We start from the raw sequence: 27151 nt of genomic DNA, 5'->3' as shown, positions 1-27151 counted from the left end.
TCAGGTCCTGAAAGCTTGCATGTATGCAGACACAGCTTCTCCACGGCAGAGTGGCATCCCGGCCCTGGTAGGAGACCGAAATGGACCACCGATGCGCCAGCTTCCTCTGACCGAGGCCCCCTCCATGAGCGTCAGATCAAGGGCCCAGTGAGACACGGCACCTCCACAGCCAGATGGGCCTGCAGGGCCCGCAGGGCGGCTGGCCTGCTCAACAGCCCGGGAGTTCAGACGCCCCCACTTCTTGGCAGCCGTCCGTGGATTCCTTCTCTCAGAACACTCCCGTCTCCGGAGTGTTGAGTGGTGAGTGCCATCTTCCTCCTGGATTTCCAGACTTGGCCTGGGAGGTGGAGCCACACAGAAAGCAAGGGGAAGGTTTCGACCAGCGGGCCGTAACAGACACACCGCTGGGTGCTGGCCTCCCTGCCGAGGTGTGTCTGTGGTTCCCCGGGCGACGGTCCGGGGCTGAATCTGATTTTGTATCCCCTTGAGGTTCGCGCCCGGCTTCTCCTCCCAGAGTCAGGCCTTTACTGACTCAGAGGGGTCACTAAGGGACCACTGTGCTAAAATTAGAGACTTGGCCACAATCAGTTGCGGGTGTTTGCTCAGCCACTAAAAAACGTATCACAGCTCGCCCCTTCCTGCCCAGCAGGCATGGGGCACAGAGCCTGAGGGTAACAAGGACCCAGTCTCAAGGAGCCTGGACTCCTCTCAGCCTGCGTGGGGCCGGGAGCGGCCGTCCGCACGCCTCTGCTAGATCACCTGTCGGGAGGTGGGGAGCCCTGCCCCCCCAGTGCCTGTGACCGGCCATCAGTCTACACTGATGTCATCAGCCTACACTCGGGACACTGCCGAGATGCTTGGTCTTCAGCCCCCATCTCATCGTCTTTCAGCTGAAGAAGCTGAAAAGCTAATGTCGACACTTGGAGTGGAAGGAATGGGGGTCGTTGTTCCGTTTCGCTGCTGACCTGGGAGGGCCGGTGATGGAAGGGTCGGGGAGGCCTCACTGTCAGACTCGGCCTTCCTGAGTGCCGCCCAGCCTCCAGGGCACGGGGAAGCCTGGGGTTGGCTGGTGGTGCGTGTTCCTGCCTGCTCGTCCAGCCTGCCTGCTGGCACCACGTTAGCCCGTGGGGTGGGCGCTGTCCCCTCTGCCCACACTGCAGCTTGGAGCCCACAGTCACCACCCCGCACGATCTCCCTGCAGACGGAACGGAGCGCACTGCCCCTCCACACGCACCCTCTGAAAACTGCTTAACCGAGACACCTGGGAAGAGGGTGCCTGGGTTTTCAGCCCGGGGCCCTCAGGGTGGCTGCCCAGGGCAGACCACAGCCTGGAACGCTCGGAGCAGAGCACGGTGCCCACTGTCCAGGACCACAGAAGCGGAGGATCCGCCTCTAATCGAGGTCTCGATTACTGATGGTTGTCCCAGAAACGAGGCCCCGCTCCCCTGGCACGCGCTCCACAATGAATGGACAGCCCGCATGTTCAGGCGCAGGCCCCGCAGGGCTGCTGCGGTGATTAGATGAGGATCGGCTGTAATCGGCCTTGTCACTCCTGCTTCTCGAGAATGATTTTAAAGCCTTGTTTCTCAGTCCGTGAGCTCTTTTCCCCTCATCCCTCTGCCCACAGTGAACCCGTCCACTGCCTGAAAGCTTTCCTTTGCCAGCGGTGCGGGGACCCCAGGCCACGTGTCCCGGTGGAGAAGACGGGGAACTTCCCAGCCCAGAGCTCTGGAGGTGCAGGGAGCACAGCCCGGAAGCCTGGCTCCCAAATCTTCATCTAGATTACAGTTGTGTGTACACACATCTCTGGGTGTCACTGAACTCTAAACACTGCCTAAGGGCTGCTAAAATATTTCGGTCAAGGAACTGATGTGCTTGGCCAATGCAATTCAACGAGGGCATCTGCAATTTCATACCAAGGCTGAGAGATTAGAGGGGCAAAGACCAGCAGGGGGGCTGCCCCCAGAGGGGGCACGGCAGAGGGGACGCATGTATTTCCCTCAAGTATCCGGCAGCTGCAGGGGGCTTGGACGGCCCTGGTGGGGTCCTCGCACTCTGAGTTAAGCCCCAAGAACTGCCCGTACGCTGGGTGCCGCCTCCCAGATGACCAGGGCGTGCTGAGCTCCTCCGGACCGAGGTGTGAGCACAGACTCTGTGCCCCTTCTGCTGACCAGCTGTCCCTGCTGCGAGAGGAGCCCTGTTCCTGACAGAGGAGACCTCATCCTGCACAGGAGGTCCACTCAGCTCCCAGAGACATCAGGACTCTACAGCTGTGATGGCATCCCAGGAGGAAAGCAAGCAACCGGAAGCGGGGCAGAGATCCCACGTGGGGACGGAGGCCACCAGGATGCTCCTGCTTGCGGCCCCTCACCTTCTGAGCCCTGGAGGCCAGGCTGCAGGGCTGTGCCTTCCCACACAGACACCAGCAACCGGAAGGCCCCCTGGGACCCCTCTGGGGAGGAATAGAAGCGTGGAGAAGGGAGGCGAGGAGGGCACTTAGCACCCCCAGGGGCTGAGAGACTGACGGTGTGTCAAGGCTGTGGAAGGGGCTGCAAGCCAGGGCCTTGGAGACAAGCCTCCCGTGCCTGCAGCCCCTCCGCCCACACACTCCACCCCCAGGCAGTGCGCCCAGCTTAGCGGCAGAGCCCAGGGGTCCCCAAACCTGGCTGTGCCTCCAAATCCCTGGGGACACTTTGTAAAAACCCGGGTTCCTTGGTCCCACTATGAATTGAACTTCCCAGAATTCATGTATCAAAGGCTTACCTCCCAGCACCCCAGAATGTGACCTTATTTGGAAACAGGTCACTGCAGACATAATACGTTAAGATGAGGTCATCCGGCAGAGGGTGGGCCCTTTGTCCAACTAGACTGATGTCTTTCTAAAAAGGGAGTGTTTGGACACAGGGAGACACAAAAGGAAGTCCACGTGGGCACACAGGCAGAAGACAGCCGTCTGCAAGCTCCAGGGAGGCGCTCAGAAGGAATCAGCTCTGCCGGCGCCTTCAGCTTGGACTCCTGGCCTCCAGAACGGTGAGAGAATAAACTCTGTAGTTTAATTCCCCACGTCTGTGGCAGTTTGTTAAGGCAGGCTTAGCAAATCAGGATCAGATAGCAGGAGTCCTGGACTCGTCTATTCAACAGCCATGGATCGATTCTTACAGGAATTTTGGCAAGTCCCACAGACAGGATGGGGCTTTGCCGGTGTCTCAGTGATACAGAATCTGCCTGCAATGCAGGAGATGCAGGTTTGATCCCTGGGTTGGGAAAATTCCCTGGAGGAGGTCATGGCAACCCACTCCAGTGCTCTTGCCTGGAGAATCCCATGGACAGAGGAGCCTGGCGGGCTACGTCCATGGGGTCACAAGAATCGGACACGACTGAGTGACTGAGCCCACAGCATGCACAGGGACAGGACGCAGGGCTCTTGGAACTTGGCTGTGGGTGTGGATGACCTGGGGATGCTGGTCACACGCAGGTGGGGCCCAGCAGGTCTGGGGACTGAGACTCTTCATTTACAAGCTCTCACACGTCACTGATGCCACTGGTCCACGCGTCTCACTTTGGACAGCAAGGAGCAGGTGTTTAAAGGTGGCTGGTCCCTCCAGGCGCCTGGTCCCACAGGGTGCGGCCCGTCCAGGGTGCGGCCCATCCATGTTTGTGGCCCATCCAAGTATGCGTGTGCTCAGTAGTTCAGTCATGTCCGACTCTGTGACCTCATGGGCTGTACCCCACCAGGCGCTTCTGTCTGTTGAACTTTCCAGGCAAGAATACTGGAGTGGGTTGCCATTTCCTCCTCCAGGGGCTCTTACTCACCCAGGACTGAATTTGTGTCTCTTGCATCTCCTGCACTGGCAGGTGGGTTCTTTGGCAGGTGCCACCTGGGAAGCCTCCATCCAAGTGGGTGGGACTCCCCCACTCACACGTGCTAAAGCTGAGTGGGTCCTCCGGGGGTGCCTGCCCACGGCCCTCACTCTGTAGACTCGGAATGAGGCGCAGAAAGTCAGGGGCTGTCTACACGCGCACCTCCAGCTCCTAGTGGCCTGGGACCTGCAAACTTTTCTCTCCATTCCTGGCCCTGCGTCCTCAGGCGTGCCCTGTGTTTCGGACCTTGGCTAAACGGTGTGTGGATTAAGAAGAGGAAGCACTGTTCTCTCCTCGAGAGTTCACCAGCCAATTGGAAGCCTCAAAGCTGGTTAAAGAGAAGGGGCTGATAGAGGCAATTAAGCCCTCAACTGACCTCAGTTATCGTGACGCTTATTCATTGACCCAGCCTTTCCGGGGCTGGCCCAGACCCCCCGGCCTCCCCCATCAGCGGACTTCTCGTGTAGCAGAATTGAGTTGCCTCGCTCCCATCCCCTTCGGGGCTGCCTCTGGCTTCCTCCGGAGGGGGCTGTCACACTTTCTGTGGCCCCCCAGGGCTGGCACAGGACTGGCTAGTTTCCCCACTTCCAGGAACTCGCATATCTTCTCAGGGGGCCTTGGCACCATCCCCTTTAATTATCTTGTTTAAAATTAATTTTTATGGAAGTATAGTTGCATTACGCTGCTGGGCAGTCTCTGCTGTATAGCAAAGGAATCAGCCTTAAGTATACATATAGCCCCTCTTCTTTTGTATTCTCTTCCCATTTAGGTTACCCGAGAGCCTTGAGCAAAGTCCCCGGTGGTGTACAGTAGGTTCCCATTCGTCATCCACTTTATGTAAGGTGGGTGTGTATGTCAATCCAATCTCCAGTTCATCCCACCCACCTTTCCCCCTTGGTGTCCATACGTTTGCTCTCTACATCTGTGTCTCTAGTTTCTGGTTTGCAAATAAGATCGTCTATACCATTTTTCTCAGAGAAGGCAATGGCACCCCACTCCAGTGTTCTTGCCTGGAGAATCCCAGGGACGGGGGAGCCTGGTGGGCTGCAGTCCATGGGGTCACTAAGAGTCGGACACGACTGAGCAACTTCACTTTCACTTTTCACTTTCACGCATTGGAGAAGGAAATGGCAACCCACTCCAGTGTTCTTGCCTGGAGAATCCCAGGGACGGGGGAGCCTGGTGGGCTGCCGGCTATGGGGTCGCACAGAGTCGGACACGACTGGAGCGAATTAGCAGCAGCATACCATTTTTCTAGAGTCCACACATACGCCTGAATAAACATATTTGCTTTCTCCTTCTGACTTACCTTACTCTGTAAGACACCCTCGAGGTTCATCCATGTCTCCACGAATGGCCCATTTAATTCTAGACAGACACAGTAGAGAGTCGTGGTCAAGGTCAGGGCTCTGCAGCAAACCTGTAGCCTCTACGTTCAAGCTGGAGCCTCAGTTTTCTTATCTGAAAGTATAAGCATCAGCGCTGCTTCCCTCCTGGGGCTCAAAGAGGGAAGCAAAGGTCAGAACCAAAGTGAAAGCCGCTCAGTCGTGTCCGACTCTTTGCGACCCCGTGGACCATCCAGTCCGTGGAACTCTCCAGGGCAGAATGCTAGAGCAGGGAGCCTTTCCCTTCTCCAGAGGATCTTTCCAACACTGAACCGAGGTCTCCTGCATTGCAGGCAGATTCTGTACCAACTGAGCCAGCAGGGAAGCCCACACAGGGAAGGCGACCACAAGTATTAGCTCTGGTCGAGTATCTGTTTCACTTGTTGTGAGTCTGTTTTTATTACAAAATGCTACACCCATCGCATTTAAAAATCCATGCGTGTACACCCACAGTATATCTGGTAAAATTAGAATAAAATCAACACCAATGTTTCTAGTAGTCATATAGGGATATGAGAGTTGGACCATAAAGAAAGCTGAGTGCTGAAGAATTGATGCTTTTGAACTGTGGTGTTGGAGAAGAGACTCTTGAGAGTCCGTTAGACTGCAAGGAGATCAAACCAGTCCATCCTAAAGGAGATCAGTCCTGGGTGTTCATTGGAAGGACTGATGCTGAAGTGGCTTCAATACTTTGGCCACCTGATGTGAAGAGCTGACTCATTTGAAAAGACCCTGATGCTAGGAATTATTGAAGGCAGGAGGAGAAGGGGACGACAGAGGATGAGATGGTTGGATGGCATCACCGACTCGATGAACATGAGTTTGAGTAAGCTCCAGGAGTTGGTGATGGACAGGGAACCCCGGCGTGCTGCAGACCATGGGGTCAAAAAGAGTCAGACACGACTAGGGACTGAACTGAGCTGAAACACCAAGGCACCTGCCATGCAGGTAGAGACACTGAGCACCACCAGGGAGCCTCCTCAGGACATCTGTCAAAGGCAATCCCCACTGTGGAGCTCCCATATACAAGGTCTGCTTTTTCCAATGGCATTTCTCTCTATTTGGGGATATCCCTAAAATATATTGTGAAGTTTTCAATTTGGGGACTTCATTTGCATGGTATCATTTCTCACTATCGTCTCATCCCATCCTCTGTATTTGAGAGGTTTCTGTTTCTTTCACTGAAGGAAGCATCCTGGCTGATCACACTGCTCTCTGGTTCCTCCTTGCTGGACTGTAGCCCCTCCTGTCACTGGACACAGTGGAACTATGAACAGTCATGCTCACGCTTTCCCTGCCCCACACCCGGCATTTACACACAAACGATCCTCTGCGGACTGTGCCCGGAAGTGGAATTACCGATCTCAGGAAAGGCACAAGTGCAGCACACTTTTGGATCACGAGTTCTGTGTTCCAGTATCATTATCCCGGTTCACAAGACCTGCCATCAGCGGGGGGATACTCTCATTCTCACCAACACTCGGTAGCGGCTGCCTTTTTCATTTTAATCTTGTCTGCTTCTTAAATTTTAACCACTCTGGTGGGTGAAACCAATCTGAATGCAATTTTGATTTGCATTCTTTTATTAGTGATGAGTTTGACCATCATTTAAAACATTTATTAACTGTCAATGTTTTCTATTTTGTGAAAAATGTTTTTATATATTGTCTTCCCTTTCCACTGGTTGACATGCCTTTTTCTTAAAGGTTTATAAGAGACTGTAATTCTGGATATACTAATTCGTCCTCGATTAAATGCATTATAAATATCTTATTGCATTTTGTGTGGCTATTTCCTTACTTTTTAATGATGCCATTTCATAAACAAAGGCTTCTGTTTCTAAGATGCTTTATGGTTAGTGCTTTTGTGTCTTGTTTAAGCAACCCGAGGATTCCTATAATGCCATCTTTTAAAATATTCATAGCCATGCTTCTTGCTTTTAATTCTTTAAACAATCTATAATTGATGCTTTTAACATGGTAATGTAGGATGCAATTTTTTTTGGTCCGTGTGGATAAGTAGCTGCCCCGAATCACGCATCGAATGGCTCTTCTCTTCCTGCTGGTCTGCAGCGCCGTCCTGCACTTTATCCCTTCTTTGGATTTCCTATTCCGTTCCATAAGTCTCTCTTTCCTGTCCTTGCACCGACACCCTGCTCCGATCGTGAACGTGGATTTATGACTCACGGAGTAGGCTTCAGGAGCATGTTGGCTCGCCGTGGCCCTTTGCTCCTCCATATAAATGTTAGAATTATCTTGTCAGATTCTACAGAGACCAGCACTGGAATTTTCCCTGAATCTCTGACTCGGTGTAGGCAGGTTTGACATCTTTGAATATTGAATCTTCCTCACCATAAATATGAAATATATTTCAGTGTGTTTATGCTTTTCAGTAAAGATGTGCAATTTTCCTCGTGTGAGCTTTGGCACGTGTTTCAGTAATTGCTGCCTGTGTACCTTGCGTTGTCGTTGCTGAAAAATCTGTAAAAGTGACATTTCAAATATTGATGAATTATAACACAGTATGTGTGCTTTTGTATTTATTGATCTTACAGCTAGTGCTTTACTAAATGCATACTGATTTTAATCACTTTTTTGGAGAATATTTCAAGAAGTCTGTCTATTTAATATATACAATAATAAATATTAATACCTCCAAATAATGATAAGATTTCCCTTTCCATTTTCTGATTTTTTTTTTACTTTATTTTATGAAGCTGTCTAGAACAGCTCACAAATAATGATACAAAAATTATTGCTTCTTATTCATGATGTTATTCTTTTAAAAGTTTTAACTGGAGTATATTTGATTTATAACATTGTATTAGTTGATGCTGTACATCAGAGTGAATCGCATACACATATACCCATTCTTTTTTAGATTCTTTTCCCGTATAGATCATTAGAGAGTATTGAGTAGGGTTCCCTGTGCTGTACAGTAGGTCCTTATTAGTTATCTATTTTATACATGGTGGCTGGAGAAGGAAATGGCAACCTGCTCCAGTGTTCTTGCCTGGGAAATCCCACGGACAGGGGAGCCTGGCGGGCTACAGGCTTGGGGTTGCAGAGTCGGACACGACGGAACTGACTGAGCGCACACAGTAGTGGGTATATGTCCATCCCAACCTCCCCATTATCCCTCCCGCTTGCTCATGCTTTAAATGTTTCCGCATTTGTTAGGATGCAGGAGCCGTCCTGGAAGCCGTGGTCCTGCGTCCTGTGCCGAGGATCTGCCTGTTACCACTCGGCTGAGAGCCTGCCCCTGCTCCCTCGCTGGAATGCCAGGGCCGGGCGTCTGTGAATCCAACCTCCCAGACTCCCTTGCCAGCCAGCATCTCATTAGGCTCTGCTCTTGGGAAGGTCTGATGGGAGATGGAAGCAGAAGGAGGCGAGAGGAGGCTTTCGTCCTGTTTCCAGCCCCTGTTAGCGAGGCAGCTGGAACAGAAATCCAGACCCTACAGCTTGACAGCCATCTCCCTGGGTGACCCCAGCCCCGGCTCCTCCAGGACCCCTGAGATGAGCCATGCCTAGTTAGCCATTCCCTGAGCACCAGCTGTGTAACTCCCACATGACAGCCAAGCCCCAGCCAAACGGTGTCTGTGTGTGTGTGTGCAGGGGGATGACCTTCTGAGCCACTACGTTCAGGCCTGGCTGTGATGTCAGTTCTCAATATTATTATATTTGAGTTGGCCCAGCCCGCTGGTTATACCGGTTCCTAGAATGTATGGCCTTGTGGGTACCTCATTAAACAAGTACAGAAAGTGAAAGTGAAGCTGCTCAGTCGTGTCCGACTCTTTGCAACCCCGTGGACTGTAACCTACCAGGCTCCTCGGTCCATGAGATTTTCCAGGCGAGAGCACTGGAGTGGGTTGCCATCTCCTTCTCCACCGGATGTTTTTGACGTAGGGATCGAATCTGGGTCTCCCGCATTGTAGGCAGACGCTTTACTGTCTGAGCTACCAGGGAAGCTATACAAGCCTTCAGCAAATCAACAACCCCTGCGTTAAATCCCCTAATTTAATATCTCTAGCAAAGTTTCGATATTCTCACTGAAGTGGAAGTGAAAGTGTTAGTCGTTCAGTTGTGTCTGACTCTTTGTGACCCCGTGGACTGTAGCCCTCTAGGCTACTCTGTCTGTCGGATTCTCTGGGCAAGAATACTGGAGTCGGTCGCCCTTCCCTTCTCATGGGGATCTTCCAGACCCAGGGATTGAACCTGGGTCTCCTGCATTGCAGGCAGATTCTTTGCCAGCTGAGCCACCAGGGAAGTCCGTAGACCTTAATTTATCGAATCACCTCTATTCCATAAGAAAGTGTTGTTTGGTTTTAGTTTCCATCAGGATTGGTGTCAAATTTCATTCCTTCATTAATATGAATCAATTTCAATAACACCATGCTCTCCTCCTTAACTGTGTTAATGTCCTGTTTGAGTATCCAGATCATGCTAATCTGGCAGAATGTGTATTCCTAATCTCTGGCAGATCTAGGCTTGGAGGCATCTTTTCATTGGAAGGTTGTCAGTGTCCCCCTCTTAAAGGAACGAGGTTTTTGTTTTGATAAATCATTCTGAAACTGCTATTCATGTATTTGCCTAGTTGCAGTGTGTGTGCTCCGCGCTGTGGTGGCTTCTCTTTCTGTGGAGCGTGGGCTCTAGAGTGCATGGTAGCTGTGGCTCACGGGCTTAGTAGTATGCGGCTCACGGGCTTAGTAGTATGCGCGTCTTCCTAGACTCGGGATTGAACCTGTGTGCCCTGAACTGGCAGGCAGATTCTTAATCACTAGACCATCAGGGAAGTTCTGATAAGCTATTTTTTATTTATCAAGTTAATTGCATTAATGTATCAGAGATCTGAAATGAGAGATTGAGCAGTGAAATCTATTTTAAGAGACCTGGGTGTAAGTGGATGAGAGAATTAGACGAAGATGCCGGGGGGAGTCCCTGTGAAATTAGTGCCCGGCAGGGCCGTGTGTTCCTCCAGGCCCGTTCACTTCTGCGTTATGCTCACCTCACCTCAACCCCACCTGAAAGGTCCTTTTAGTCCTTTTAGTAGACCAACTGTTATTGTTCTATATCTAAAAGCATATACATAGTATTGCCAAATCTCACAATTCTGCGTCATCCTCTGTTCAGTTACCCACGTCTCATGTGTGGTCAGCATCTATTCCTGCACCTTGCCCCTCTTTCATCCTTCAGTACTGTTTTTGCCAAAATTTCTTCTTACATCTCATTTTTTATTCTGGGGTCATTTTCTTTCTGAAGTACATCTTTTAGAAGATTTTTTTTGCTGAGGATCTGTTGATGTTTTCCTTTTGAGAATTTTTTTACCCCCCTCTAGTATTTTTACTGTACAGACTGCTGCACTAACCATGACTTTTCCTTAGCATCTTGAATGTGTTACCACACAGCTTTACTATGGTTGCTATTAGGGTCTGCTGTCAACGCAACGGTTCATCTCTCCGAGGGGAACTGCCTTTTCTCTGTAGAGGTCTGTAAGAACTTTGTGCTTCAGGCAGTTCCGTGACAATGAATCCAGGTGTAACTTCCTTTCCACATGTCCTTCTGGTTGCGTGTTTTGCTTTTTATATCTGTGGATTCATGCCTTTCCTCAGTCCTGAAAAAATAACCAGCCATTAACATTCATTTTCTTTCTTCCTGCCCCAGCCTCTTTCGCTGGAATTCTGGTTGCATGCACATGAGACTTTCTTGTCTTTTTCCCTGTATTTCTTCACTTCAGTCATACATTTCATCTCATCTTTCAGTCTGCCACATTCTGGTAATTTTATCTGATTTGTCTTCCAGTTCTTGGATTTATTTCTTAGCTGTCTCATCTGCTTTGTAACTCAGCTATTGTGCTGCTCATTTTAGCCATTGTGTTTTAATTTCCAGAAGCTTTATTACTTCTTTATGAAGTCTGGTCATTTTTGTGGTCTACCACTTCTTACTCATTTTCTTATGTCATATTTCAATTTTTAAAATTTCCATATAGAATTATTTCACACTCTTCTAACAGTTAAATGTCAAATCTCTCTTTTTATGCTGCCTCTTAATTTTGGTGGTTTCTTCTTTGGGTTTGGGGGTGCGTTTTATTTTATATTATTTTTAGTTAAATTTTGTTTCACCTTTGTGCTTGGCTGAATTTAACCTGTGGTCATTCTGAGAGATCTGAATTGAGGATTTACTTATCCAGAAAAAAGTTGTTCTGTTACTACCAGGTACCAGAAGGAGATCTCTGTAATTCTTTAGCCAGAGTCTGTGACAGTGGAGGCAAAGTTGAACTTCAGAGTGCTGTGAGAACAGGGGGGTAACCACAGGTAATCGATGGAGACAATTGTTATTGGAAAGTTGAACTTCAGGGTGCTGTGAGAACAGGGGGGTAACCACAGGTAATCGATGGAGACAATTGTTATTGGCACTGTTTTTTCCCACCTGGGACTGTAGCAGAGAAGACAGAGTCTACGGCACTTCCCTTGGTTTTCAGGTAGGTCCCACCCCACCTTTTTCAGGAGACATAGACCCCCAAGAACCTGACTTCATGGAGAAATCTCAGCTTAGCTCCAACACTAAACAGGGACCACATCCTATTCCTGACACCCCAAGCTGACATTGACCCCCAGCTTCTAGCTTCTTGATCAGTATCAGCTGTCCCTCCAGAGCAGCCCCACCGTTGTGGCTGCACCGTGTTCTTCTCCCAACTTTTATGGTTTTGATATGTTCTGATTTATTTCTTCTTCATAGGTAATTTCAGTGTTTCGAGCCAAACCTTTTTTTTTTTTAGGTATATATACTGTAATTTACCCAGAGTCTGGGAGATTTTTGTGTCTGAGGGCAACTCAGAAGACCCATTCCATCAAGCTACTCTGAACATGGCTTTATATTTCAGACACAACGGAGTCAACGTGGATGGTGAGGAGCCCTGTGGTCAAGAGTGGGATGAGACATCTTCAAGATGTCATTTGGTAAAGATGGGGACCTGGGCCTGATGGTGGACATCTTTGGGAACCTGTCACAGGGGCTGAACAAGGGCAGGGCCAGCGTCTTGCGCACATTTTCCCCAGAGTTTGCTGGGAGGATACGTGGTGATGTCACTAACTGCGCTGTCCCCTCCACAAAGCTCACCTACGGTCTCTGTCCCTCTCGGCTGAACCAGGGCCTCCGCTGTGGCCCACTGCACGCGGTCCTTTCCAAAGCTGCAGGAATTGAGCATCCCTCACACGGTCGCAGGGCAGTGACTGCAGGCATCGTGGTCCCCAGTGTCCAGCCCCGGACCTGGGGTTGAGGGAAGGACAGTGAGAGCACCCGGAGTTCTAACTCTCACACTCGCGTTTACACAGTGCAAGGCGGCTGCTGCACCGAGGGAATAATAGACACAGTGTAGTCTGTTGAAACCCCAAAGTTGGTTCCCAGACAGTGGCAGTTCTTGTGCTTTGCTGAACACACAGACTTCAGGCTGGTGGCAGGGACTGCTCACCACTCAGGTGCATGCCCCTTGCTCACAAAAGCCTTGTGTTTCAGCCCCTGGGGATGGCCAGGACCTTCTTCCCGAGAGCTCGTACCTCTCTGGACTTTGGTCCAAGGTAAGCTGTATCCTCACCTATTCACCAGGGCGAGTTCTCAGAATAAATTGGAACCTGGCTGCCTGGTCCTTCAGGGAGATTTGAACTCTGATGTTGGGTTACATGCATCAAATATACCCTCAGTTAGGAAAAAAAAAGAAAGCATGATCTGTTGTGACTTTTGAAATGTCTTTAGTGCAGGTTGTATTAATATGGGATTTAAAGAAGATGGGTGGATATTGAGGAGCAAACCTGAAGTAATAATTGCCTCAATTTATTTCTCAGGAACCAAAATTAGAGACAAATGTGTCCCCTGTCTCCTTTCTGGAAGCACAGCCTCCTCAAAGCAGCTATGCTTAATTCAGATACAAAGCCCTTATCCCTCCCGGGTCCACCTGCAGCCCCGCCGCTTTCATCATTTCTCCCTGGAATTCATTCGGATCATAGTCGTTTTCAAGGTTTGTTTGTGTAATTCTAATAAACACTTGCAGGGCACCAGGGAGGGGAGGCGTGGCGTTGTGGGCTCAGGTACAGGAAGGCACGGGGCCGGGCATCCAAGATCCAGGTCAGGGGAGTGGGGCACAGCAGGGGCTGCTGACGTCATGCTCAGGCACGTGGTTGGTGAATTTTGGGCACTATGGGAATACAGAAGAAGGACAGTTGAGGCTGTCTAGATGGATCGCACAGAGGAAATACGACCAAAACTGGAGGCTGAGTGGAGGATGATCAAGAGTGAGGGAGGCGAACCCAGAAGGAAAACGCCAAGGGGAGGAGTGTCAGGGGAGGGTCGCCGAGGGGAGGAGTGTCCGGGAAGGGTCACCGAGGGGAGGAGTGTCAGGGAAGGGTCGCCAAGGGGAGGAGTGTCCGGGAAGGGTCGCCGGCAAGGCATGAACACAGAACAAAGGGTTGATCCTTCCAACCAGAGTGCGTGGAGACCAAGAGAGACGCCCTAAGTCCCTGGCTGGGGCCGCGGGCGTGAGTCAGCGTGGACCAGGCCAGCTGGGCACCTGGCCCCCGTGTGCAGAGGCGCCCACGCCATCTGGCCTGACGCACACGCACAGCTCGCTGTCGGTATTGCGTTTGGTCCCTGGCCGTTCGTGCAGGTCGGGCCAGGTCTGGGCATCCCGAGGGAGGGCCACGGCCCTGCTCCGGGCTCAGCTCCCCTGTGTCTGCCCGCAAGCGGGAGCAGGCCTCCCACGCCCTGCCCTGGGCCTCTCCCGCGTGGAGGAGGACAAAAGCGAGCCCTCGCTCTTCACTCCTCACCCTCTTTTGTGTCTGGTGCCTGTTGCTCTTCGCTCTGTGCCAGTTCTCATGAGGTTTCAATAAAAATGCCTGAGCATCCATTTGCTCACAGTCCTTCTGATGCAGAGACTCATCTACTACCTGGAGGGACAGCGAGTGTGTGGGTCGGGGGGACGTGGTCAGGATGAAGGAGGTGATCTGGCAGAAGGAGCTTGGGTGACGTGGTCAGGATGAAGGAGGTGATCTGGCAGAAGGAGCTTGGGTGACGTGGTCAGGATGAAGGAGGTGATCTGGCAGAAGGAGCTTGGGTGCTGAGACCCCTGGAATCCAGTCCCACGTGCCGTCTGGAGCGGGCAGCGCTCTGATGCCTTCCGAGATCCTTCTGCTCGCTGTCCAATTTATCCCTCACTCTGCAGTGAGGACAGCGTTGCCGGGCCATCACGGGGGCTTAGTGGGGATGCCAGGTGGGATGGAGTGATAAAGCACTCCCGTAAATCAATCTCTTGAAGTTTTAAGATTGCTTTTTCCACTTAATCCCAAGAAATTTCAAGTCAAAGCTCCCTTTAAAGTGAGCTATAGCCGGAGCCAGGTACTTCGGGTCCGGGGCGTTGGTTTCTTGTCAAGTTTTACTTATAGAGAAGATGGTGGCCCAGAAGGAGCTAATAATAATAAACCACAGTTTCCTTTATTATAAATTCCACAGGGACAGTCAATTCTCATGGAAGGCTTTCACCAACTCTTGCCGGTCTTGTATAAGGAGCCAACTAGAACTGCAGCAGATGAATGAGAGTAGGTCGGGGAGGAAAGCTGGCTGATATTTCCGTTTGCATTGTGAGTAATACATAAGATAAAAGCTCGGCAACTAAGACCACCGGCCAGTGACCGGAGGGCCTCGTTTGTAAAGCTGGAGGGTCGTGCTCAGGTACGGGAGGGATCTTTCTTCGTCTTCCTTGCGATGCTCTGCACAGCAGCTATGATCACACACAGTTTTTCTCACTCCTCTGAACCCTGGGCGTTCTCTCCATCGTTCTTCTAAACAGACCACAAAATGGCAAGCCGCCTGGATCCATGGCATTTGTCAATTTCCATGGTGTGAATATTCACACCACAGCAGATTTCAAAATACAAACCTGACTCCATTCTTATGACTGCCAGTAAGTAAGGACGGGGGGGAAGGGATAGTCAGGGAGTTCGGTACGGACATGTGCACACGGCTATATTTAAGAGGGATTACCAACAAGGATCTACCATACAGCATAGAGAACTCTGCTCACTTTTATGTGATAGTCCGGATGGAAGGGGAATTTAGGGGAGGATGGATACGTGTGTATGTATGCCTGAGTCCCTTTGCTGCCCACCTGAAACTATCACAACATTGTTAGTTGGCTAGACTCTAATACAAAATAAAAAGTAAAAGAAGAAAAATGTGATTTCCTGGAACGGGAAGGGGGGCAGTGTTTGGAAGTGATGCTGCGTCCATATGGTTACACTGCGATCCACCGCGCAGGAAAAACAGATGTAAACAAGAGTTCAGGAGTGAAAATCCCACTGAGATGCAGCGAAGCTGTTAGGAGGTGCTGGGTATACTGAGTAAGCTATTAGGCGGAGCTGTTAAGTATGCACTGTCCTTATCTGATGTACCTGACAGTAAGTTTGCACATAGGCATGCTAAGTTGCTTCAGTCGTGTCCGACTCTGCCACCAGATGGACTGTGGCCCGCCAGGCCCCTCTGTCCGTGGTTCTCCAGGCAAGAACACCAGAGCAGGGTGCTATGTCCTCCTCCAGGGGATCTTTCCGACCTAGGGATCGAACTCAAGTCTCCTGCGACTCCAGCATTGAAGGCAGATTCTTTACCGCTGAGCCACTGGGGAAGCAATGCCTATTGTCTTAGCTTCCTGCTGCTGCTAAGTCGCTCCAGTCGTGTCTGACTCTGTGCGACCCCATAGACGGCAGCCCACCAGGCTCCCCCGTCCCTGGGATTCTCCAGGCAAGAACACTGGAGTGGGTTGCCATTTCCTTCTCCAATGCATGAAAGTGAAAAGTGAAAGTGAAGTCGCTCAGTCGTGTCCAACTCTAGCGACCCCATGGACTGCAGCCCGCTAGGCTCCTCCGTCCATGGGATTTTCCAGGCAAAAGCACTGGAGTGGGGTGCCATCGCCTTCTCCCTTAGTTTCCTAGGGCTGCCTTAACAAATGACAAGAGGCAGGGTGGCTTAAAGCAGCAGACTTTGATTGGCTCACAGTGTCGGTGGGGCCCCGCCCCGCCCCCGTCCTCCCCGCCATGGCGGGAATCCTGCCTGCCCCTCCGGCTTATGGGGCTCCATCTCTGCATGTGGTCTCCTCCCCTGAGCATCTGAATTTCAAGTCTCTTTCTGCCTTTATCTTATGAGCCCACCACCCGCCCAAATCTAGCATGACCTCTCTCAGGAGCCTTAACTTAATACATCTCCAAGACTCTTGTTCTAAACAAGCAAACTCGTGTGTACAGGCTCCGAGGGAACCCGCTGCACCTACATCTAAGCAACCAGCTCATAACACGCCTGAAAAATTAACAACCTTCTCTCGTAAGCCAGTGTGAGCCAGCCCCGGATCACCCTTGGGAAGGTGTCCGTTTCCATCACACTTCCAGTGAAATAAAGCAAAGCCCATTTGTCCTCTTACTCCATCACGTGTTAATAGTTACCAGACCCCCACCAGGTCCCCACCAGGCAGGGGAGCCGGCTGGAGGCCCGAGTGCCTGCTCCCCAGTGGCCCTGACAGATCTGGCTGGAGCAGGTGGTGGCGTTGTCCTCCAGGGAGGAGGTGGACAGCTTGAGTGGGCTGGAGGGACCTCCCCAGCTGTGGCAGTTGGGTCAGAGCCCAGAACAGGCAGGGGCCCTGGTGGGAGGCTCAGTGCCCCTGACCACTGCGTCTCTGGAGCATCGCTGCTCACTTACCTTGAAGATGGCCAAGCTGGTGACAGTTCCAAAGGGTAACACAGGGCGGGAGGGCAATTGAGCGACGTCCCCCAGACCTCCCTGTAGCCGGCCTGCAGGGCGGATGTCGCTGAACCGGCACCATCCTAGCTGCAGCTGGCAGCCTGGCTCCCCGGACGCCCACTGCGCTGATGGTGGTGGGCTCCATGCCTGAGTCATCGCTGGTGAGAAACTGGGGGGAAAGCAGGGAAATTGTCCAACCCGGCGACATTTTCCTTGACGGGGGAATCAGTGACTACAGGGTTTCTGCCAGCGTCTGAAAAGGAAGCAGGTGGGAGCTGGAGGGGAGACGGGCCTGTGTGGTGGGCGAACGGGTCCCACTGCAGGACAGGCCGGGACCTGCCCGAGGGCTTGTCCTGAACCTCGCCTTCCTCTCCCCCCAGGTTCTGCTGCACTCGCTCCTTCCAGGGAGCGCCAGAGGACTGGAAGGGGAAAGGTACGAGAATGACCCCCGCCAAGGTCAGGGTGATCGGATTTGCTGGGCACCAGCACTGAGAGGATGGGGTCAGGCAGAGCCAGCCCGGGGCCGGGTCAGAAGCGTCAAAGCCTAGTCCCTGGCTGGGGGCTCCAGGAAAGCCGTGTTCCCTGTGTCACACACCCTGGCAGGTGGCCCGGCCCTCCCCGTGGCCCCGACAGGAGCCGGTAGGAGAGCGGAAACCCAGGTGTCCCACGCAGCCTCCACTGCACCAGGCGAGCTGGTGTCTGCTGGATGTGGGCATCACATGGGGGTTTCAGAGTCAGGACAGGGGTGCCACGGAAGTCACCCCCCAGGGCGCGGACGCAGGACGCCCCTCGAGGGGCCATCAGCAGCCCCCTCCCCACATCGGAGGGGTGACAGTACCTCCCGTCCACAAGGCTGCTGTTGAAGATGAAATATGTCAAAGCACGTCCAAGCAAGCACCACTTGCTTCAAATGCCAACACATGGAGCCAAGGTCTCCCATTTCCAATGTTTCTGTTCTCTCCACCAAGAAAAATACAGTTTATGATAAAGAAAAAAAGAGACTGTTTGATCCTAAAACCCCAAGACTACTTTGCCCTGAGCCCACTGCTCCCCACACCTTGCCCCCTCCCATCCACGATGGGGGTGGCCCAGCTAAGCTCTGGTCGAGTCCAACACTTGCAGCTAATGAAACAGCAATTCCTCAACACAAACATGCATTTCCTTCTCACAGCTGCTCTTGGTTGGAGAACCATTAAGACCTGTTGTCTCTCATCGCTTGATGGGCTGAATCACCCTTGACGTTCTTGCCCAGTTCCCAGGTAAGTGGTTATCATCGACCAAACAACGTCAGGTCGGTTTCCAATGCACTGCCTTGACGTTCTGAGTTTGTCTGATTGCTGTGTGTGCGGTGTTTCTGAGGGAACTGACTGCTTTTCACTGCATTCAGTGCCTCCCTAAAAGCCATCATCTGAGAAGCACTCCTCAAGGACCTGCGATGTGCAAGCTGCGATGTGCAAGCTGCGATGTGAAGGGTGCCTGGGGCCTGTGCCCCACCCGCTCGTCCTCGCAGAGGGCGCGTGCCACACGGGGGAAGCATGCCCATGATTGCCACTTCGCCCTGGAATTGCAGCCCAGTCAGGTGGGCTTTGGGCTGAACTGAGGACCAGGCTTTTCAAACATCTCTCTCTCTACGCTCCTGAGAGCTGTCTTGCTGGGGTTGCATAGTGAGAGACAGATTGGACGAGGCCAACGGGTCCGTTTGCAGAGGGATTTCTGTTCTCTGCCCCTGAGTGTGGACCGTGTGTCTTGGGGGATGGAGCCTTGTCGTTTTGAGGAAAGGTGTAGAATTGCCCTTGCCCTCAATGGTTCGGTTGGAAGTCTGGAGGCAGGGGGATGTCCACAGTGACCCATCAAAGGCACGTCTGACCTGAGAGGCAGGCACAGGCCAGCGGCTCTGGGCTTCACTGTTAGCAGCTCTTATCTTGGGCTGACAGCACTGCCTGAGGAACTGGCCTGGATCCCACCAAGGCCAGTCCTGGCCTGAGTCATGCATCTCCTGCTAGAGTCCAGGGATCGGTCTTCACCAGGCACAGAGTTTTTCTGGCGTGTCTGTCCCCACCTGAGATGCTCTGTCAACAAGGCAAAGTGTCAATACATAGATGATAAATGTAAAGTGAGTCCCAGAGCCTGCACTCCGAAATCTAACAAAGTTTTAATCTCACGTCTGTCTTAAGAGCTGCGAGGTATTTTGGCCATGATTTATCTTTTGATTTTCTTAAAGAAATTGCTCTCAAATGTGTTCGTGCTTCAGAGGAGCCACAGACACAAAAAAATGCAATCTTTATTATAACACATCATTTTATTTCCTGCTGCATGAGAAAGATTCAAGGCAGAAATTGTGATTGTCCGGTTATTTTTACATTCAAATAAATGGCAAATCAGCCTGTCAGGACGGCATGTCCTGTCTTAAGCATTTAGCTCATTCTTACAGGAATCAGGGAGCCAGATGTCTTGGGAGCATTTGGACACAACGCCTCTCACGTGGCCCCAGGACAACAGCTGGTAGTTTTCCATCCTGCCTTCTTCCTGGACCAGGTCAGCATCGGGACCAGGAAGCTGGCGGCCAAGGCTTGATGTGAAGGCGGTGAGTCAGGGATGCTGAGACGGGACCCAACCAGAGAGCTGCCCTCAGCACTCCCCGCACCCTCTACTTCTAGGTCAATCTTCTGCCTGTGACGGAAGCAGACGCTCAAGGTCAGGGAGGCCTGGGAGCTCCCAGGATGGGCCTGGGGGAGGCAGCAGTCGGGGTGCCCTGAGGATCTTGGAACCTTGCTGTGTCTTGAAGATGCTGAGAAATGGCTTAGTACGAGGAGGGTGGGAGAGGGCAGGGGGCACCCTGAGGAAGGGGTCCTGGGGGAGTAAAGACGTGGAGGTCTGCACAGAAGGAAAGCTGGCACCAGAGTCAGATGGCACTGGGAAGCAGATGGAGGCCGTGCCGTGGTAACGAGAGCATCTACCCTGGGCCTGTCCTGGCCATGGTTCGAGCCCCTCTGTCCAAGTCACTGATCCCGGCACCATGACGTAGGGAGGCCGCCACCCTGATTACTGAGGCCCAGGGCCACCCTGCGGTATGCCAGACTCAGTCCAGGCACCAGCAGAGCCGGGGTTGGAGCTGAGTGCTTCCTACCCTCCAGAATGTAGGGAACTTCTGGGGAGGCAGCTGGGATAGGAATGGGACGTTTCACAACTCTTGGCCCAGCTCCCCCAAGTCTGTCTTCCCCTGTGGCCCCATGTCACTGGTGGGACCACCGACCTCAGCCTGGAAGCCACTCTGGGGTCTTCTCCCCCACACCGGCCCCTCCTTCCCAGCCCAGTGACCACCAGGCTCTGCTTCGTGCCTCTGAGCCCTTCCAGCCACCGCCTGATCCTGGCTCTGTTGCTTCAGTCTGCATTCCCGTGAAAGCCCTGGTGCTGGCTCCATCCTGGGGGCTACTGTGAGTGTGACACAAATCAGTCTGCGCGTGGAGCCTGGCACAGGGCACCCTCTCACGCAGCGTCCTGTGCCAGGGTGGACTTCCATGTGTCCCCTCTGCCTGTTCATCTCCTTCTGTCCCTCCACGAGCTTGTGTTCCCAGCCCCTCTTGTGATCAGTGGGCCGTGCGATTGAGTGCCGGCCCCTCCCTGACACTCTACAATCTGCGCTCCTTCCTTTTTTGCCATTTTGACAGCCAGTTGAAGAGAACGCAATGGAGAACACTGAGACCCTAGGATACTGGTTCTCGAGAAAATAGGGGGGCTGCACCCACGGGTGTCTGCATGGAGACCTTCCAGCCATCCCCGCTGGCCCAGTATGGACCGAGGCAGGATGGACCAGCTGTATTATGAGACAGCATCAGTAGTAGCATCATTATCATCACTCTTTTTACATTTGCAGTTCAGTTCAGTTCAGTTCAGTTCAGTCGCTCAGTCGTGTCCGACTCTTTGCGACCCCATGAAGCGCACCACGCCAGGCCTCCCTGTCCATCACCATCTCCCGGAGTTCACTCAAACTCACATCCATCGAGTCCATGATGTAAGCATTTATTTCTTTCATTAGAAAAAAAGCAATACATTAAAATGAAATACATATATATTTGCAAGAAGTTTGGATTTTGCATTGAGGTGCTCAAGGATAATGGAAAAAAGATAATTGAGAAAAAAGAGCAATGATCTTACTTTTCTATAAACAGTAATTCCAGTTATGTTAGAATTAATGATCAATATGAAACTCTTCAATAGCAGCTTTGCCAAAAACCAACTGACAGAATGCATGTGGGTCTGTGCCTGCTCTCCGTTCTGTTTTTCCATCTATGGGTCTCTGCGTGAACCTGAATCGCATTGTCCTGATGACTGTAGCTTTATACTAAATTTTGAAGTAAGATAGTATAAAAATCCTCCAAATGTGTTATTTTTTTTTTAATTTCACCAGCTACATAGACCTTTATATTTCTACATGCAGTCTGGCTTCAGCCTGTCAATTTCTGTTTAAAATATTGATTGTAATTACTTTATTTTTTATTTGGCTGCACAGCACAGCCTGTGGGATCTTTGTTCCCTGGCCGGGGATTGAACTCAGGATGTCAGCAATGAAAGCCTGGAATCACTGGTCCTCCAGGGAATTCCCAGCTGGGATTACTTTATATTTATAGATCAACAAGAGGAAATTTCCATTTTAACAATGTTTGCTGATTTTTCTAGATATGGTATCACTAGGGATTTTAATTTGACTTAGTTTTCATCAGATAAACTCTGCAGGATTTGATTCGATTGAAATTTTTGTGACGAGTTTATGGGTCTGCATCAGGTCTATGTTGGTGAATGTGTTCTGCACACTTGAGAGGGGAGTGTGCTTTGCTGTTGCTGGGTGCAGACCCTACAAACGTCACTCGGGTTTGGGGTGATCGTCCTGCTCAGGCCTTCTCTGTCTTCACCGTCTGTTCAGTTTTACTCTATCAGTTGCTGAGACGAGGTGTTAGTCTCGGAGCTGTCTTTTTCGCTCTTGCATTCTGTCCATTTTTTCCTCACTTATTTTGAAGATCTGGCGTTAGAGGCATGCACACCAGATTTTGGTTTCCGTTATTCAAAGTCTTAATGAATGTTTCCTGTTTCCAGTATGAAACAAGCCTCTCCACTCCTATAACATCCCCTCTTCTGAAGTCTGCCCTGCCTGATACGAATGTCGTGGCACAGAGATCTCTTGCTTATGGCTTGCGTGTCAGGCCTTCTGCCGTCCTCCTTCAGCCTGTCTGTGTCTTTTCACTTGGCGAGTCCCTCTTGCAGGCCGCCTGCGTGTCTTGCCCGTTTATCTGGTCTGGCAGACTGTGATTGGTTCTTTGGTCCGTTTACATTTAATGTAGCTGTAAACGTGTTTGGCTGTGTGCTCCGTCTTGCTATTGCTCTCTGTCTCCCCCTGCTCTCTGCTTCTTGTTCCCTTCTTTCCTGTTTCCTTTGGTTTAGTCAAATATACATTTATTTCTGTATTCTATTCTATGCCCTCAATTGGCTTTCTGTCATACCTGTTTTTTTCTCTCTTACTGCTTGCTCTAGAGATTGCAATACTCATTTTTAATTTATCATAATTTATTTGAATTAACGGAGAAGGCAATGGCACCCCACTCCAGTACTCTTGCCTGGAGAATCCCAGGGACGGGGCAGCCTGGTGGGCTGCCGTCTATGGGGTCACATAGAGTCGGACACGACTGAAGCGACTCAGCAGCAGCAGCATCTGAATTAAAGTATGCAAGAGCCTTCTGTCCAGCCTTCCTGCCTATTGTGTTCTTATTTTTGTATATATCATTTGCATATATGGTATAAACATCAAAATAGATCATTGTATGTCCCTTGGACTACAAAGATCAAACCAGTCAATCCTAAAGGAAATCAGTCCTGAATATTCATTGGAAAGACTGATGCTGAGGCTGAAGCTCCAACCCTTTGGCCACCTGATGTGAAGAGCTGACTCACTGGAAAAGACCCTGATGCTGGGAAAGATTGAAGGCAGGAGGAGAAGGGGACGACAGAGGATGAGATGGTTGTATGGCATCACTGACTCAGTGGACATAAGTTGAGTAGGCTCCCGGAGTTGGTGATGGACAGGGGAGCCTGGCGTGTTGCAGTCCATGGAGTCACAAAGAGTCAAACACGACTGAGTGGCTGAACTGAACTGTTGTTAAAATGGTTGTCTTTATAATTATCTAGATACTTATCTTTACAGTTGGTCTAAAGTTTATAACAGATTTATAGATGGGAGGATTAGTCCAGCATCATGTCCTTCATCATGACCAGAAGTCATATAATCTGCTCCAGTGTGAGTCACCTTACAGAGTCGATACACTTTTCTGTGAGTCACTGAATTTCCCCAATAGTCACATTTCTGCTTCTGAAGGGCACCTACACCAGCTTGAACAATGTAGTCACAGCCTTTTTTTAAAACAACTTTGTTGAGATACGACAAAAAGATCACTCCTTTAATATCTACAGTTCAGTGGGTTTTAGTAAATTTTCAGAGTATGTAACCATCACCACTACCTCCTTTAGAGCATTCTCATCACCTCCAAAGGGAACTCTGTGCCCATTGGCCATTGCTCTGCCTTCTCGCCCAACCCCAACCCGCGGCAACCACCGTGTCTACTCTCTGTGCGCGTCTGCGCCTTCTGGACATTTTGTATAATTAGAGTTGTATGCTATGCAACCTTTGGTGACTGTCTTCCTTACTTAGTGTACTGTGCTCAGGATTCATCCGTGTGGGATTCATAACGAGCATCACTCCTTCACTCCTTTTCATGGCCGAGTGCTAGGCCACTGCATGGACTTCAGCTGATCCAGGGAGCATCAGCAAACCCACGTATATGATCACCTGCTCTGTTAGCTCTTCCAACCCAGCTTTTAGGTGTAATAAAGCTGCCACTTCTGTTCCAGCCATCTGAATGCCAAACCTCTCCCTAACTTGAATCACAACGAGGGTGAGGATAATACAGTGTGTTTGATAAGACTCGTCTCTGTGACATGAAGGAAAGATGGCGTCATGATAGCATCAATCACATCTGAAAGATGGGCTCTTGGGCTCACGTTACAATCTCCACAGTAATTTTATATATGGTGGAAATACTTTTTACTGAAATTACTTTAGTGGGCTTGACTCTGAAAAGGAAAGATTACAGGCACATTAAGAAACACCCCATTTAATTGTGTTGATACAATTTTAAAATTCAGCTCATGGATTTATAGCTCCCTGAAGGGTGAGAAAGGTAAAGGAATCATGAGCCTAGACATGGAAAATTTATTCTGCAGAATAATGCTGGTTTCCTTCCACTGGAAAATCAAAGCTAAGGTCACATTGATGTGCTTGGAGCCGGGGTGGCAAGTGTCGATTATCAAAGTGTGTCACAAAACTGAGATAATTTGGTGCCGATCCGCACAACCTAGAAAGGAAAAGATATTGATTTGTAGAACAGTCAATATTTTCTCCCTATAAAGGAAGAGGAATTGAGCCAATTGTAAATAAATTCTCACACCTCTCAAAGAAGCCACTGGAAGACGGGTCATCTGAGTTTGATGTGTTAGTCGGGGGAGGGGGGAGTGGAGCGTGGCAGCTGTGTCTCTGCTGGACACAGCAGAGGATTTGGACCTGGCTATGGACATCACTGTGTTGGGACCAGGTCCCCCTGCAGGTGAGCCAGGTGGAGGTCTGAACTTGTCCCTTGGCCAAGAGCAAATGGGTGCAAAAACCTCAAAAGGGCAGAGGCGAGACTGGCCTGGGTGGGCCTGATCCTGCCCGCTCTGACCACGAGCACTCAGCACCTGTGGACAACATCCTACGGAGAGGCTACGACCTGAGTCCTCACGTGTGATGGACCGAAGTCCTCATGTTCCCGAGGACATTCTATCTCTGGGCCAAGAATGCAAGAACTGGAGTGCGGGCTGCTAGTGCCCTTCTCTCATTAAACCTCCCAACACAGCAAATTAACAGGTCTCTTTTCTCTCTTTTTTGTTCCACAGCGGAATTCACTTTGTTCTTATTGCTAGATTTAATTTTTTAGGGGAAAGACTTTATTGATGCCCTAACACTGAAGATGTATAAGTGTAGTTTCCAAAATTTTATCCTGAGGGTTTCTTTTTTCATTTTAATTTATTTTTCTGTATGGTGTGGAGGGAGAGCTCAGCTTTATTTCCTTCTATTTGGATGATAAACCATCATTTTTATACCGATTTAAAGGATTTTCCTGGTTTCATATTAAATTCCTCAAAATACTGTGTTCTATTTCTGAATATCCTTCTAGCCCACTCACTTCTCTCTGTGCCTATTTTTAGGCCATTTCGGAATTTTGGTAATAACAGTGGCTGTGTAGCACGCATCTGGTATGTGGAGGACTTTCTCATTATTTTTTTGTCATTTGTCTCTTAGCTAACTTTGAATGTTTATTGTGCCATGTGATCTTTGTAATTACTGTATTTTAATTTTTTTTTAAAGAGAGTTTGAAATACATTCACATTCATTCTTGTTACCGTTCTTTCTCCACCGTTTATGGGTTCTCACCAGGTTCCAGGCCTGCTTCAGACACTGGGGTTCAGGTAGAGAGGGGACAGATGGCCCTGGTAGTGCTCACGTCACAGCTGGAAAGAAAAATGACCAGGGAGATGAGTAGAAGGTGCATCGTGTTAAAATTCCGAGAGCAGTAAAGCAGGGGTGAGGGGGTGAGGTCATCCTTTGTCCTCAGCCCTACAGATGTCCTAAACTCCAGAAAAGAGGGGCCTCATCAAGAGCCACAGAGCACACTCTGCCCCCTGGTTTGACAACCACAAATTAGAGTGAGCAGGTGTGTTATTCACCAGGGCTGCTGAAACAAAACACCATGAACGGGCAGCTTAGAACAACAAAATGTCTTATCCCATGGTTCCAGGGGCTAGAAATCCAAACTCCAGGTGTCGGGAGGACCCCATGCCCTCCAAAACCCTAGGGGGTAGGGTCCTTTCTGCCTCCTCCCAGCCTCCACGCTTCCAACAATTGTGGGTACGTTTCAGCTCATAGACGCATCCCTGCTGTTCTCCATCCTCACCTTCTTCCCTGTCTGTGTCCAAATTCCCTTTTCTCAGGACACAGTCCTAGGGCATTAGGGTTCACCCTCATGATCCCAGTGTAGCTTGGTTTCCCTTGTAAAGGCTCGGTTGCCAAGTGAGGCACCTTCAGCAGTGCCTGGGGTCAGGGCTCCAAGCATACCTTTTGGGGACACAAAATTTGATCCCTAACAGCAGGGTTTTGTTGGGTATGCAGAATTCATCTGCTTTTCAAATATAGAATCTGTGTCAAATGTGTCAAATGACAAGAAGGTCCCTGCTCACCTGCCGGAGGTCTGTGCATCCCAGGGTGCCTTGTTCCGTCTCAAGGTCAGTGCCGTGGTCTGCAGAGGCCAAGCCTGCAAACTCCAGGCGCCTCCCACCATGTCCCCATAAGGACACCGCAGGCCCGCTGTCCATGCACGTCTACATATTCAGGAAAGTTATTTCCCCTTTCTACCTTCTTTGGATTTATCATGTTCTTTCTCTCATTTTTCAGGAGGACACAGCAGTCATTAATTTTAACGTTTTTCCTTTGTCGAACTTGTTCACGTGAAGGTATAAATCTCCTCCCAAGTCCTGCTGTAGCAGCACCACGCAGGTTGTGATAAGGAGGACTTTCATTACTCTTTTAGCTTCGAGTATGTTCTCCTTTCCACTCACATATTTCCCTTCACCCACAAATCATTTGGCAATGCATTTTTGTCGAACTGCCATCAGCGACGATGATCTGCCTGATACTGATCTTCTCATAGCGTTGAGACTTCGCAGGGATGGGGACATGGGTGAGGTTTGTGAGTTCCATGGCTCCTGGAGGAGAGGGCGTGTCACTGGGCTGTGGAAGCTGTGGCTCAGTCCTGTTTTCCAACAGCGTCTTTATTACGATGCCCTTCCAGGCTTCTGTGTCAGGGGCTTTGCAGACTCTTCTGGAAAGGGCAGACAGTGGTATTTCCAGCTCCCTGTCCCTGTCATCCAATTACCCCTTTCTTTCATTGTAGCTTGAAAGCGGTCATGGGAAACACCATCTAAATGAGGATATTGTGTGCCAATAAAACTTTATTAACCACAACAGACTTGTTCTGTGTCCTTAAGGATGTGTCT

At 50.4% G+C, this 27151-nt stretch overlaps 1 long non-coding RNA gene across 3 annotated transcripts; it reads left to right on the top strand.

Annotated features, from left to right (window-relative positions):
* On the top strand, positions 1 to 26081 carry LOC101904776 (uncharacterized). Of its 3 annotated transcripts, none has more exons than XR_009494721.1 (7): positions 1 to 300; positions 2888 to 3030; positions 12126 to 12201; positions 13084 to 13256; positions 14744 to 14829; positions 17398 to 17450; positions 18189 to 26081. It is a non-coding gene; the product is annotated as an uncharacterized lncRNA (long non-coding RNA). The 3 variants fall into 3 exon arrangements; XR_001500438.3 differs by having other exon boundaries at positions 12021 to 12148; XR_003034900.2 differs by having other exon boundaries at positions 12021 to 12201.
* Positions 26082 to 27151: the final 1070 nt, after the last annotated feature.

Source organism: Bos taurus, chromosome 5 (genome assembly GCF_002263795.3).
Source record: "Bos taurus isolate L1 Dominette 01449 registration number 42190680 breed Hereford chromosome 5, ARS-UCD2.0, whole genome shotgun sequence".
NCBI classification, from domain to species: Eukaryota; Metazoa; Chordata; class Mammalia; order Artiodactyla; family Bovidae; genus Bos; species Bos taurus.
This window is presented reverse-complemented; position numbering and strand designations above follow the sequence as displayed.